Consider the following 12,526-nt stretch of genomic DNA (forward strand, 5'->3'; position numbering starts at 1 on the left):
ATATATATATATATATATTGTATATGTTGAATCCCCTTCGGCTAGTTCGTGTGTACTCTTTCGAACCCCCTTAATGAACTTCTTGGCTCCGCCACTGCTTGTGGAACATCTGTCTTGTATTTATGAAGTTATACCAAAAGGCTGGTTTGCTTCTTTGATCTCTGTGATGATGCCTTTGTTAGCACAATAATTAAAGTCTTTTTTAATATATTTCTATGATGTCAAAATTTACTACGAAAGTAGTCATCATATTCATATATATATACACACACACATTATATTTTAACAAATATGTCACTTTTCATGAATTATTTATTTAAAATTAAATATTCGAGAAAAAAATTATATGTGATATCAAAATATAATCTTGTAATGTTATTCATCTGTCAATTGTTATCATTAATAATAATAAAATAATTTATATATTCTTTAGTCATCATCACCAATGATATTTTCAAATTTATTTAAAGAGAATGAGTGAAAATAAAATAATAATATATAAATCATAAAGAATTATGACGTAAATATAAATTTTTAAAAATCAAACATTAATCAAACTTGTAAGATATGTTAATTAACTAATAAGGTATATATATGTGTGTGTGTGATAGGGATATTTTTGTCATAAAAAAATAATTTTTTGTTTCTGCTTTTGTTTATTTTGAGAAGCACCAGAAGTAGAAAAATCGCTTCTGCTTATTTTTAAAAGCACTTTTACAAGTTTACCAAACACCCTTCTTTTTTTTTAAAAAAAAAAAGTAATTTTTTCTCAAAATAGGTTCTCAAAATAGGTGTTTATTTTGGGAAATAAGCAATCCCAAACACGCTATAAACACTAGCAACTTTCCTGGAAGAGAGGGTCACAGTTCATAGATGCTCTCTAGTTTGTAACCGTTTTTGCTGGTTAGATAAAAATTCGCAGTTTATTATTAAAAAAAAGAAGTGTAAGTGGCAATAAAATAGGTAGATTGGATCGAATTTTGAATGGATAAATCTAAAAAGATTTTATTACAATTCACCTAATGAGTATGCATAAAACAATGGATTGAGTAAAATAGTTCACTTTAATCTCCTAAAGCTCAGTAATTTCACACCTTTTCTGAGTTAATTGAATCAACATTAACAATTAAAAATTTACTTTAAGGTATGATTGGGGTGAGAAATTGTTTTTAAATTTTCTCATGATGATTGACCAAAATGTTTTGAAAATTATTTTAAAATGTGATCATTTTCCTCCATTTTGAGGAAATAATTTTTCAACATAAAGTTGTTGGGTTCGAAAATGAGAGGGTGTCATGTTGAAGCTTAAAGAAGAAAGACATGCTAAAAACATATTATTGATATGGTTTGGCCAATTCACCTACGTATTAAAAACTAATTCAAAAAAATGAAAAATATTTGAAAGAAAATCTCTCTCTAACCAAGACTCTTGAATGACTATATTATGGAATGTTACTGTGTTGTATGAAAAAAAGGGTCTTTTATTTATAGAGTTCTAAAATTTTTCCTCCAAACAAGAAATAAATTAGATATGGTATATTTTTATTTTTCTTTTGAGAAAAAATAATCAGTAATTTTTGTATTACTTTTATTTTTCTTCCAAGAAAAGTAAAACTTAAATTTGGCAAAAAAATCAGGGCAAAACCCCTAACAAATCTCTTTTTTGGCTTGATTTCAATCTTGATTTTCCTTATTCACACAATCTCCATATATCATTGTTGAATACCATAATTAAAAGTTGATATGGGTTAAAATTTGGAGTCCTATGTATTAAAAATAAAAGCATCGGGTTAATATTATTGAAATTTTGTGTTATAAGTGATCATGGTTGAAAGTAGAGTCTTGTGTATTGAAAGTGAGCACAAGTTAAAAGTGAAATTCACGTATTAAAAGTATATGCACAAGTTGAAAGGAAACCAAGCGTTACAAGTAAGCATGGGTTAAAAGTTGGAGCCCATAAGTATGATTAGAAAATTAATTTTGTTTTAAAGATGGAGCAGATGGATTATTGAAAATACGATTAAAATTCATTCTCCACATGGAGTTGGACAAAAATCTCCATTATTGTTTAATTGGTTGCACTTCATTAGAAATCGCCTTTGACATGTCCTCAACCTCGTTTGGACCATTGAACAATTTGACTCAAAGGATCGTTGACTTAAACTTATTGGGTTCGAAAATGAGAGGGTATCATGTTGAGGCTTAAAGTTGCAAGCCAGATCAGTGGTAATTCAGACAACAAATAAAGACATACTAAAAACATATTATTGAAATAGTTTGGTCAATCGGCGTACATATTAAAAACTAATTTTAAAAAAAAAACATAAAAACCATTTGAGAGAAAATATCCCCCCCCCCCCTCCAACCAAGACTCTTTAACGACTAAATTGTGAATGTTATTAGATTGTGGTATTACAAGAGTGATCTTCTATTTATTAAGTTTCAAAAAATTTCATCAAGCAAGAGATAAATCAAATATGGTAGAGTTCGATATTTTCCTTTTAGGAAAAGTAAAAGTAATTATGGTATTACTTTTATTTTCTTTTCAAGAAAAGTAAAACTTAAATTTGGTAAGAAAATAGGGACAAAACCCCTAACAAAAATAAGGAAAATACTTTTAAAACTCTCTTTCAATCACACCCAATCCTACTTGGGACACAACTCCTAATCCCGACCCAGGACATGACCTCTTGACTTGAGACCTGACTCTCTATCCCGACTTGGGACTTAGGATCTGAATTTGATCCAAGATCACACTCCAAACTCCGGATATCGACCAGGAACCAAATTCTTGACCCCAACTTGGATACCAATATCAATCTAGAACCCTAGAACTTGACCTCAACCTAGAACTCGACTCCCCATCCCGACCCAAAATGCAAAACTTGACTTTCAATGCCAATCCAGGATCTAGGACCGAGGACCAAACTTCCAAACCAATATCGACCCAAGATCTAACCCACGCTCAAGACCCAACCATTGACTGTAACGACCTAAAAATTTGATGAAAATATGTGAAATTTATAATTTTGTGTGATTTGACTATTTTACCTATTTTCATAGTTGCATTATGGTATTTTAGGGTGTGGGGTGATTGGCACAATTTTTGATGCATTTTGATACCATTTATGCGATATTCTGGTTTTTGAAGGCTTCGAGAGCCTTATTTTGGATTTAAGTAGATATTTTTTATCTGTGCAACAGATGGCTAAATGAGTTGCGCCAGAAGCTCCAAAATATCAATTTTAGGCTAGGTAGACCTTTGGTTCGGTTCCCAGTACACCCGAGCTCATTTCGACCTATTGGTCAGAAAAGTTGGAAAAAATAAAAGTATGAGTGTGGGACCCACATTTGGTCGAAATGACCTTAGATAAAAAATTTGACTTTTCCACAAATCCAAAATATCAATTTTAGGGTGGTAACATATTTGATGTGATTTTATGATTTTTAAATCTCATTTCGATTGTCAATTTGTAAAATTGTGATTTCGAATTTCGGGGATCAAATCTATGAAAATGATATTTTTTTTAAAGTTTAAATTTTTCAATGCGTCTAAAACATCGAATTTAGTATGTTTGCATAGTTCGTTTCCATATATCAAACTCCGAACGAATTTCGAACACCCTATCGAAATTCGGGTGGGACTTAAAGAAAAAACTATTTTTTAAGCCTGTGCATCTATAAAATTGGATCGTTTTTTCACCTTGCCTCTTGAGAGTTAAACTCTAAAATAGTGCAGGGGTTTAAAAGTAAAGCTTGTGAGAGCTTGAGAAGCTAAATTAATATCTATTTCTTGATTTTATTACGGATTTAAAGTAAGAATTCACTCTTTTCTTAGTAATTCCTTGATTAATTTCTCAAAACCCCTATTTGGGCTTGATTTTAAACCCCAATTTCACTCCTTTTCACTTGAATAATATTTTAATCTTATAATTCCTATTTTTTCATCAATTTAACCTACAAAACAACTCTGATTCTTGATTTTAACCCGGTTTTTAAAGATTTTAAAAGCTCAAAAATAGTTTTTCTTCGATTTAAACCTCAATTTAACTTGGGGTATCAGTCGTAGGTTCCTAAAATGTGAAAAATATATTTTTGAAGCAAAGTTATGATTTTGCCCTTTTTAAAAAAAAATCCGTTCTGTGGGTCCATTTTGACCTCGAACCAAAAGTAGTCAATGTGAGTGTTGTTGGTTTTGTTTTGACACGTTGATTCCATATTTTATATTTTTAGTGAAGTTTGAGATCGTTCGTGGAAAGTAAGATCGCGAGTTTAAAGTGTAGTGGATCAGTTTCGGCATTCGAGGTGGCTTAGGATAGTAAATGATGGTGCAAAATGTATGTTAAGGGTGGTAACTAATCATGAAAAATGACTATCTATGTATTGTGACCGTATGGGGTCCTATATGTAATGTAATTATAGAAATTGAGATATTATGTGATGTATGTGACTGTGTGAAGTCTTATGTGATGTTGATAGCTCTGAATACATGTGAATAATTGTATTGTGTTGTTGAAATGTCTAATTTGGTACCATTAGTATATTATGATATATTCATACTTGTTGTTATATGAGACATGTGGAAATTCATGGATAAAACAAAAATAATGAGTGGATATTGGCTCACATGGTTGTGGAAATATATTATTGTGGTTGGTTGTAGAACTATATCATGTGGTTGGTTGTGGAAATACTCATTGTGATTGGCTATGAGCATTACATCCTTATATCATACTCATTCGTGAAACATTAGTACCACCATGGAAACATTTGAGAAACACTAACAACACCTTTTAAAAAAAAAAGACTCTCCGAGGGAAGCGCTAAGGAGGAGATATTATTACACCTTATAAAATCCTCCCCTAGAGATGTGCCGAGAAGGAGATATGAGATATGCGGATTGTATACGGGTTGACGACGCCCCCATGGGTCCTGCGTTGGGAGGATTGCCTCCATAGGTGTATACGGGGATTGTGAGATGATCCCGAAGGTTGTACGATGACCTCGTGCATCATCATCATCATCATCATATACATTGGTCTTACCTTATTGTGTTTATATTGTGTTGTATTGCCAAATTGACTTGTCATCTATGTAATTGTCTTATCTTCTTTTACTAGTATTTGAGGATCTAGTATATGCATGTTTCCCCTTGTTCTACTTATATGTGATATAATGCATATTTGTGTTCTATTTTAGTGTAATATTGCAATATATGTGATATATTAAAACTGTTAGTGCAAGTGGTGTGGGCTGCTGTTGTGAAATATTTTCTGATTGCAGTTGACGTGCCCTTAGTGTATATTTTGTATGTTTTATTTACTACTTTGCTTGGTCGGCCTATGATACCTGCTAAGTATAAATGGACCATACTCTTGCCTACTGTGCCCTTTAGGTGCAGGACCTAGCTCGAGTACACCTCAGCTTACTTGACTCGGGTGATTATTAGAGCTTTCAAGGTAGCGGTTGAGTATTCATGCATCCGAAGTTCACTTCTACCTTTCTATAGTTTTTACGTCTTTATTAGTATTCAGAGAAAGATATTATTCCTTTTTGGTTATTTTTCTAATGTATTTAACTCATGGATTATATTAGTAACTCTTACACTATTGACACATGGTTTTGGGCATGATTGATATTTTGGATAAGTTCTTTTTGCATTGTTATGATTACTTATATGGTTCGGTTGTGTTCTAGAAGCCTTACCTTGGGATATTTCTGTATTTTTCTCTGTTTGTATTAGTATGGATGGTAGGCTAACTTGTCAAGGTATGCTGCGACAAGTGTTATCATAACCCTCATTTTTGGATTATTACAAATTGGTATCAGAGCAGCCAGATTAAATTGGTCTCAACATTGTAAGAATGGAATGTCTAATAGAGTTTCACGGAAAGATACGTAGACGTCCGTATCTATCTTCGAGAGGCTATGAAATGTATTTAGGAAACTTCCTTCATTTTATTCCTTATCTTGAAAAGTTCTTTCTTACCTTGTGTTCTAACTTGTGTTTTACTCTTTCTGCGTAGATAGTGTTGCTTATACGGCCTATCAGTTAAGAGTTGTTGCTAGAGTTTGGAGGAGGTTGCTTATAAGTTGTAGACCCCGTGATTCTCCTGAGATGACTTGGGATCAGTTTCGCCGAGGCTTTCCTAGAGAGATTTGTGCCTTTCAGTTTGAGACATCATATGTGGGACGAGTTTGATCATTTGAAGCAGGGCTTCATGATATTTGTTGAGTATGAGGCATGCTTCTATGCACTATTCAGATATTCCTATGATAGTATTTCCACTGAGTCTGAGAAGATCCAAAAGTATGTGAAGGGTTTAAATGTCTCCTTTTAGTTAGCTACGTCTCAGATAGTTGTTCTTGGAGCTTTCTTTCAGAGTATTATGGATCATGCTAAGATGACAGAGAGTATTCTTCGAGTATCTCAGGGTGGCGCCAAGAAGGTGCATTATTTTGGTGAGTTCAGAAGCCAATCTTCTCGTGGTAGAGATTTTAGAGGTTCTTGTGGATATCAGTGTAGGCCAGTGCAGGCTAACTTACAGAGTTTAGGTGGTGGACTTTCTAGTTATGCAGTTCAGGGTGGCCGTTTAGGCTTAGTTATGCCTTTCCTTACTGAGACTGGTCGTAGAGGTTGTAATATGTATGATGAGATTGGCCATGTGGCTAGGAAATGTCCCCGTCGGGTGGTTCGAGCTACTCTTATTCTAGCTGTGAGGGGTAGGGGTGCTACCATAGGTGCGAGGGGCATAGGTAGTGGAGCTTGTGAGGGTGATCGTGGGGCCACTAAGGTAGTTGGTGGTCGTAGGGCCACCCAGGCAGTTGGTGGTCATGGTCAGTGCTATGTTATACCATCCAGGCCTGAGGCATAGGCTTCTGATGCAGTGATTACATATTTCATCCCCATTTATTTCAGACCTGCATCTGTATTATTTGATCTTGGATCGACTTTATCCTATGTGTCTGTATATTTTACTTTGGGTTTTAATTCTGTTAGTGAGCCTTTTGCTATGCCTATTCATGTATCTATCCCGGTAGGTAATTCTTTAGTGGTGGATCGGGTGCACCACTTTTGTGTTGTGAAGTTTGCCAGGTGTAAGACTTTGGTAGACTTGCTTGTGCTAAATATGGTCAATTTTGATGTTATTTTGGGTATAGATTGGTTAGCTCCTTATCATATTATCTTAGATTATTTTGTTAAGACTATGACTTTAGCTTCGCTGGGTGTGCCAAGGATAGCTTAGAAGGGTGCACCTCATTCGGGTCCTAAAAGGATTATATCTTACGTCCAGGCTCGTAAATAGTTGAGAGGGGATGTTTATCTTACTTGGATCATATCCATGACACCAGTGTTGTTTCGTCTCTTTCTTTGGATTCTATCTGTATTGTCTATGAGTTAATGGATGTGTTCTTTACAAACTTACCTGGTATGACTCCGGAGTGAGATATTGACTTTGCTATTGATGTTGAGTCGGTTACCAAGCCATTTCTATTCCTCTTTATAAGATGGCCCCAATAGAGTTGAAGGAATTGAAGGATTAGTTGCATGAGTTGTTGGACAAAGGATTTATTTGACCTAGTATTTCACCTTGGGGTGCGCTAGTCTTGCTCATAAAGAAAAAGGCGGATCTACTCAAATGTGTATTGATTATCGATAGTTGAGTAAGGTGGCGATTAAGAATAAGTGTCATCTTCCTTGCATTGATGATTTATTTGATCAGTTTTAGGGTGATACGGTGTTTTCAAAAATTTATTTGAGGTTCGGCTATCACCAATTAGAGCTTCGAATATTTCAAAGAAAGCTTTTCGGACTCTATATGGTCATTATGAGTTCTTGGTCATGTCCATCGGGTTGACCAATGCCTCTGCTGCATGGAGTTGATGAACCAGGTGTTTTGATCGTATCTTGAAACCTTTATTATTGTATTTATAGATGATATCTCGATTTAGTCCAAAAGTGAGGTTAAGCATGAGGAGCATTTGCAAATTGTGCTTCAAAGATTGAAGGGTGAGAAATTATATGATAAGTTCTCTAAGTGTGAGTTTTGGCTGGAGCCTGTTTCTTTCTTGGGTTATGTGGAGACTAAGGAAGGTATTTTGGTTAATCTAGACAAGGTTTCAGCGGTTCGTGATTGGGATATACCTACTTTGCCCATCGAGATTCAGAGTTTTATTAGCTTAACAGGTTATCATCAACGTTTTATTGAGAATTTTTCATCCATTGCAGCTCCATTGACCAAGTTGACCAAGAAAAAGATTTCTTTCAGTGGTCTGATGCTTGTGAGGTGAGCTTTCAAAAGCTCAAGGATTTGTTGGCTTCAGCTCTTATCTTGACTTTACCCAGGGAGGGCATGGATTTTATCATCTTTTGTGATACTTTAGGTATTGGGATAGGTGCTGTGTTGATGCAGAAGAGTAAGGTGATTACTTATGTGTCTCGTCGGTTGAATCCTCATGAGAGGAATTATCCTACCCATGATTTATAATTGTGCGCAGACGTGTTTGCACTACTTGCATGGACTGTTGTGAGATCTTCTCAGATCATCGTAGCCTTCAGTACTTCTTTACCTAGTGAGATCTTAATATGCGACAGCATCGTTGGCTTGAGTTGCTTAAGGATTATAACTTGACTATTCTCTACTATCCGGGCAGGCTAATGTGGTTGCGGATGCCTTGAGTTGAAAGTTGACCAGCATGGGTAGTTTGGTGCATCTTTTGAACCAGGAAAGGCTTTTGGCCTTAGAGGTTTAGTCTTTAGCTAACCAGATAGTTAGGCTTGATATTTCGGTACCTGGGCGTGTTTTGGCATTTATGGAGGCTAGATCTTCTTTGATGGAGATCATTCGAGCTCATTATTTTGATGATGTTAGATTGAGGTTGATTTGAGATAATGTGTTGAGTAGGAAGGCTAAGGAATCCTTACTTAATTCAGATGGAGTTTTAAGGATTGGGGGCCGAGTTTGTGTGACGAGAGTGGGTGATTGGATTAGGTTGATCTTGGAGGAGGCCCATTGTTCCAGATATTCTATCTATCCAGGTGTGACTAACATATATCGTGATTTGAGATTGCATTACTGGTGAGGTGGTATGAGGTGAGGTGTAGCGAATTTTGTGGCTCGTTGCCTATGTTGTCAATGGGTGAAGGCCGAGCATATGAGGCCTGGTGGGTTGCTTCAGAGGTTACCCATTCCCAAGTGGAAGTGGGAATGGATCACCATGGACTTTGTGACTGGTTTACCTTGTACATATCATGGTTCTGACAGTGTTTGAGTCATCGTGGATCGATTGACCAAGTCAGCTCATTTTATTCTAGTTCAGGTCTCATTCAGTACTGAGAGGTTGGCCCACATCTACATTCATGAGATTGTGTGTCTTCATGGTATACCGGTGTCCATTATTTCAGATCGAGGTCCTATGTTCACATCTCACTTTTAGAAGACTTTTCAGAATGAGTTGGGTTCTTGAATTGATCTTAGCACAACGTTTTACCCCAGACTGATGGCCAGTCCAAGCAGACTATTCAGGTTATGAAAGATATGCTTTGCGCATGCATGATAGATTTTGGTGGACAGTGGGAGCAGCATTTGGCTTTAGCAGAGTTTACATATAACAATAGTTACCATTCCAGTATTTATATTGCTCTTTTTGAGGCGTTGTCACTTCCTAGTAAGTTGGTTTGACATTTCAGAGGTGAGAGCTCGAGGTACGGACTTGCTTCATGAGTCTTTAGATAGAATCCGAATAATTTAGGATAGACTTAGAGCGACTCAGAGTAGGAAAAGTGTTATGCTGATCGTAGACTTCATGCCTTGAGTTCGGTGTTGGTGATCATGTCTTCCTTCGAGTTTCACCCATGAAGGGTGTGATGAGGTTTGGGAATAGGGGCAAGCTTAGTCCTAGGTATATTGGCCCATTTGAGATTCTTCAAACTGTTGGTGATGTGGCTTATAAGTTGGTTTTGCCTCCTGATCTATCAGCGATTCATCCAGTTTTTCATGTTTTTGTGCTTCGCCGTTATATTCCTGATGAGTCTTATCTCATTCGTTGGGAGTCAGTTCAATTAGATAAGTGGTTGTCCTTTGTTGAGAAGTCAGTCTCCAGTTTTAAATAGGGATGTTAGGCGATTGCGCTCTAGAGTTATCCATGTGGTAAAGGTTCAGTGGCGACATCGACCTGTAGATGGGCTATTTGGGATGTTGAGTCTGATATGCATAGTTCCTATCCCCAGCTCTGCATTGATTCAGGTATTTCTTTGACTTAGTCTGAGGACGAATTAGATTTTTAGTGGTGGATGATGTAACGACCTAAAAATTTGATGAAATATGTGAAATTTATGATTTTATGTGATTTGACTATTTTACCCCTTCTCGTAGTTGCATTACGGTATTTCTGGGGTGTGGGGAGTGATTGGCATAATTTTTTATGCTTTTGGTACCATTTATGCGATATTGTGGTTTTTGATGGCTTCAAGAGACTTATTTTGAAATTCTGTGGATATCTTTTGATTCGTGCGATGGATTGCGCCAGCAGCTTCAGAATATCGATTTTAGGCTAGGTAGACCTTTGGTTCAAGTTTTGGTGCACCCGAGCTCATTTCGACCTATTGATTAGAAAGTTGAAAAAATGGAAAATATGAGTGTGGGACCCACATTTGATTAAAATGACCTCGGATAAAAAAATTTACTTCCCTAGCATATCCGGAATGTCGATTTTAGGGTGGTAACATGTTTGGTGTGATTTTACGGCTTTTAAATCTCATTACGACCCTCAATTTAGAAAATTGTGATTTCGAGTTTCGGGGGTCAACTCTCTGAAAACAAAGTTTCTTCAAAAATCCGACTTCTTCAATGCATTTGAAACATCGAATTTAGTGTGGTTGCATAGTTCATTTGTTTATATCGGACTCCGAACGAATTTCAAACACTCCGTTGAAATTCAGGTAGGGCTTAAAGAAAAAATTAGTTTTTTTAAAGCTGATGCATCTATAAAAACAACTTTTTCACCCTTTTTTGGCTTATTTTGTCCATTTTTCATCTTGCCTTTTGAGAATTAAACCTTAAAATAGCGTGGGAGATTAAAAGCGAAGTTTGTGGGAGTTTGAGAAACTAGATTAACATCTATTTTTTTATTCTATTACGGATTTAAAGTAAGAATTCACTCTTTTCTTAGTAATTTCTTGATTAATTCCTCAAAACTCCAAAAATCTTAGGGCTCAATTTTAAACTTCAATTTCACTCCTTTTCACTTGAATAATATTTTAATCTTAGAATTACTAGTTTTTCATCAATTTAACGTATAAAACAACTTTCTTCTTGATTTTAACCTGGATTTCAAAGATTTTACCGGTAAAGCTCAAAAATGATTTTTCTTTGATTTAAACCTCATTTTTTACTTGATTTGACTTGATTTTTCAACTGTAGGTTCCTAAAAATGTGGAAAATATATTTTTGAAGCAAAGTTACAATTTTTCCCTTCTTTTTCGAAAATTCGTTCCAGAGATCCGTTTTGATCCCGAATCAAAAGTAGTCAAAATGGGTGTTGTTAGTTTTGTTTTGATGTGTGATTCCATATTTGATATTTTTAGTAAAGTTTGGGATCGTTCGTTGAAAGTAAGGTCGCGGTTTTGAAATGTAGCAAACCGGTTTTGACATTGGAGGTAGGTTATGGCTTAACTTTTCCAAACTGGGCTGGATAGTAAATGATGATACAAAATGCATGTTAAGGGTGAGAACTAATCATGAAAAGGGACTACTATATACTATACCCGTGTGGGTGCCTATATGTGATGTAATTGTTGAAATTAAGATATTATGTGATGTGTGTGACTGTGTGGAGTCCTATGTGATGTTGATAGTCCTAAATATATGTGAATAATTGTATTGTGTTATTGAAATACCTAACATGATACCATTGGTGTATTGTGATATATTCAGACTTGTTGGTTTATGAGAAATGTGAAAATTCATGGATGAAACGGAAATAATTAATGGATATTGGCTCACATAGTTGTGGAAATGTATCATTGTGATGGTAACTGGAAATATATTATATGGTTGGTTGTGGAAATACTCATTGTGATTCGTTATAGGCATTACATCCTCATGAAACATTGGTACCACTGTGGCAACATTTGAGAAACACTGCAACACCTTTTATAAAAATCTCCCCGGGAGAAGTGCCGAGGAGGAGATATTGTAACACCTTATAAAACCCTCCCCGAGAAATGTGCCGGAGAGTGGATATAATATATGTGGATTGTATACAGGTCGACGAAATCCTCATGGGTCCTGCGTTAGGAGGCTTGCCTCCATAGGTGTATACGGGGATTATGCGACGATCTCGGAGGTTGTGGGATGACCTTGTGCAGCATCATCATCATCTACATTTCTCTTACGGTATTGTGTTTATATTGTGTTGTATTGCCATATTGACTTGCCATCTATGTAATTGTCTAATCTTCTTTTACTTGTATTTGATGATCTAGTAAATGCATGTCTCCCCTTGTTCTACTTACATGTAATAT

This window comes from Capsicum annuum, chromosome 3 (genome assembly GCF_002878395.1).
Source record: "Capsicum annuum cultivar UCD-10X-F1 chromosome 3, UCD10Xv1.1, whole genome shotgun sequence".
Classification (NCBI taxonomy): domain Eukaryota; kingdom Viridiplantae; phylum Streptophyta; class Magnoliopsida; order Solanales; family Solanaceae; genus Capsicum; species Capsicum annuum.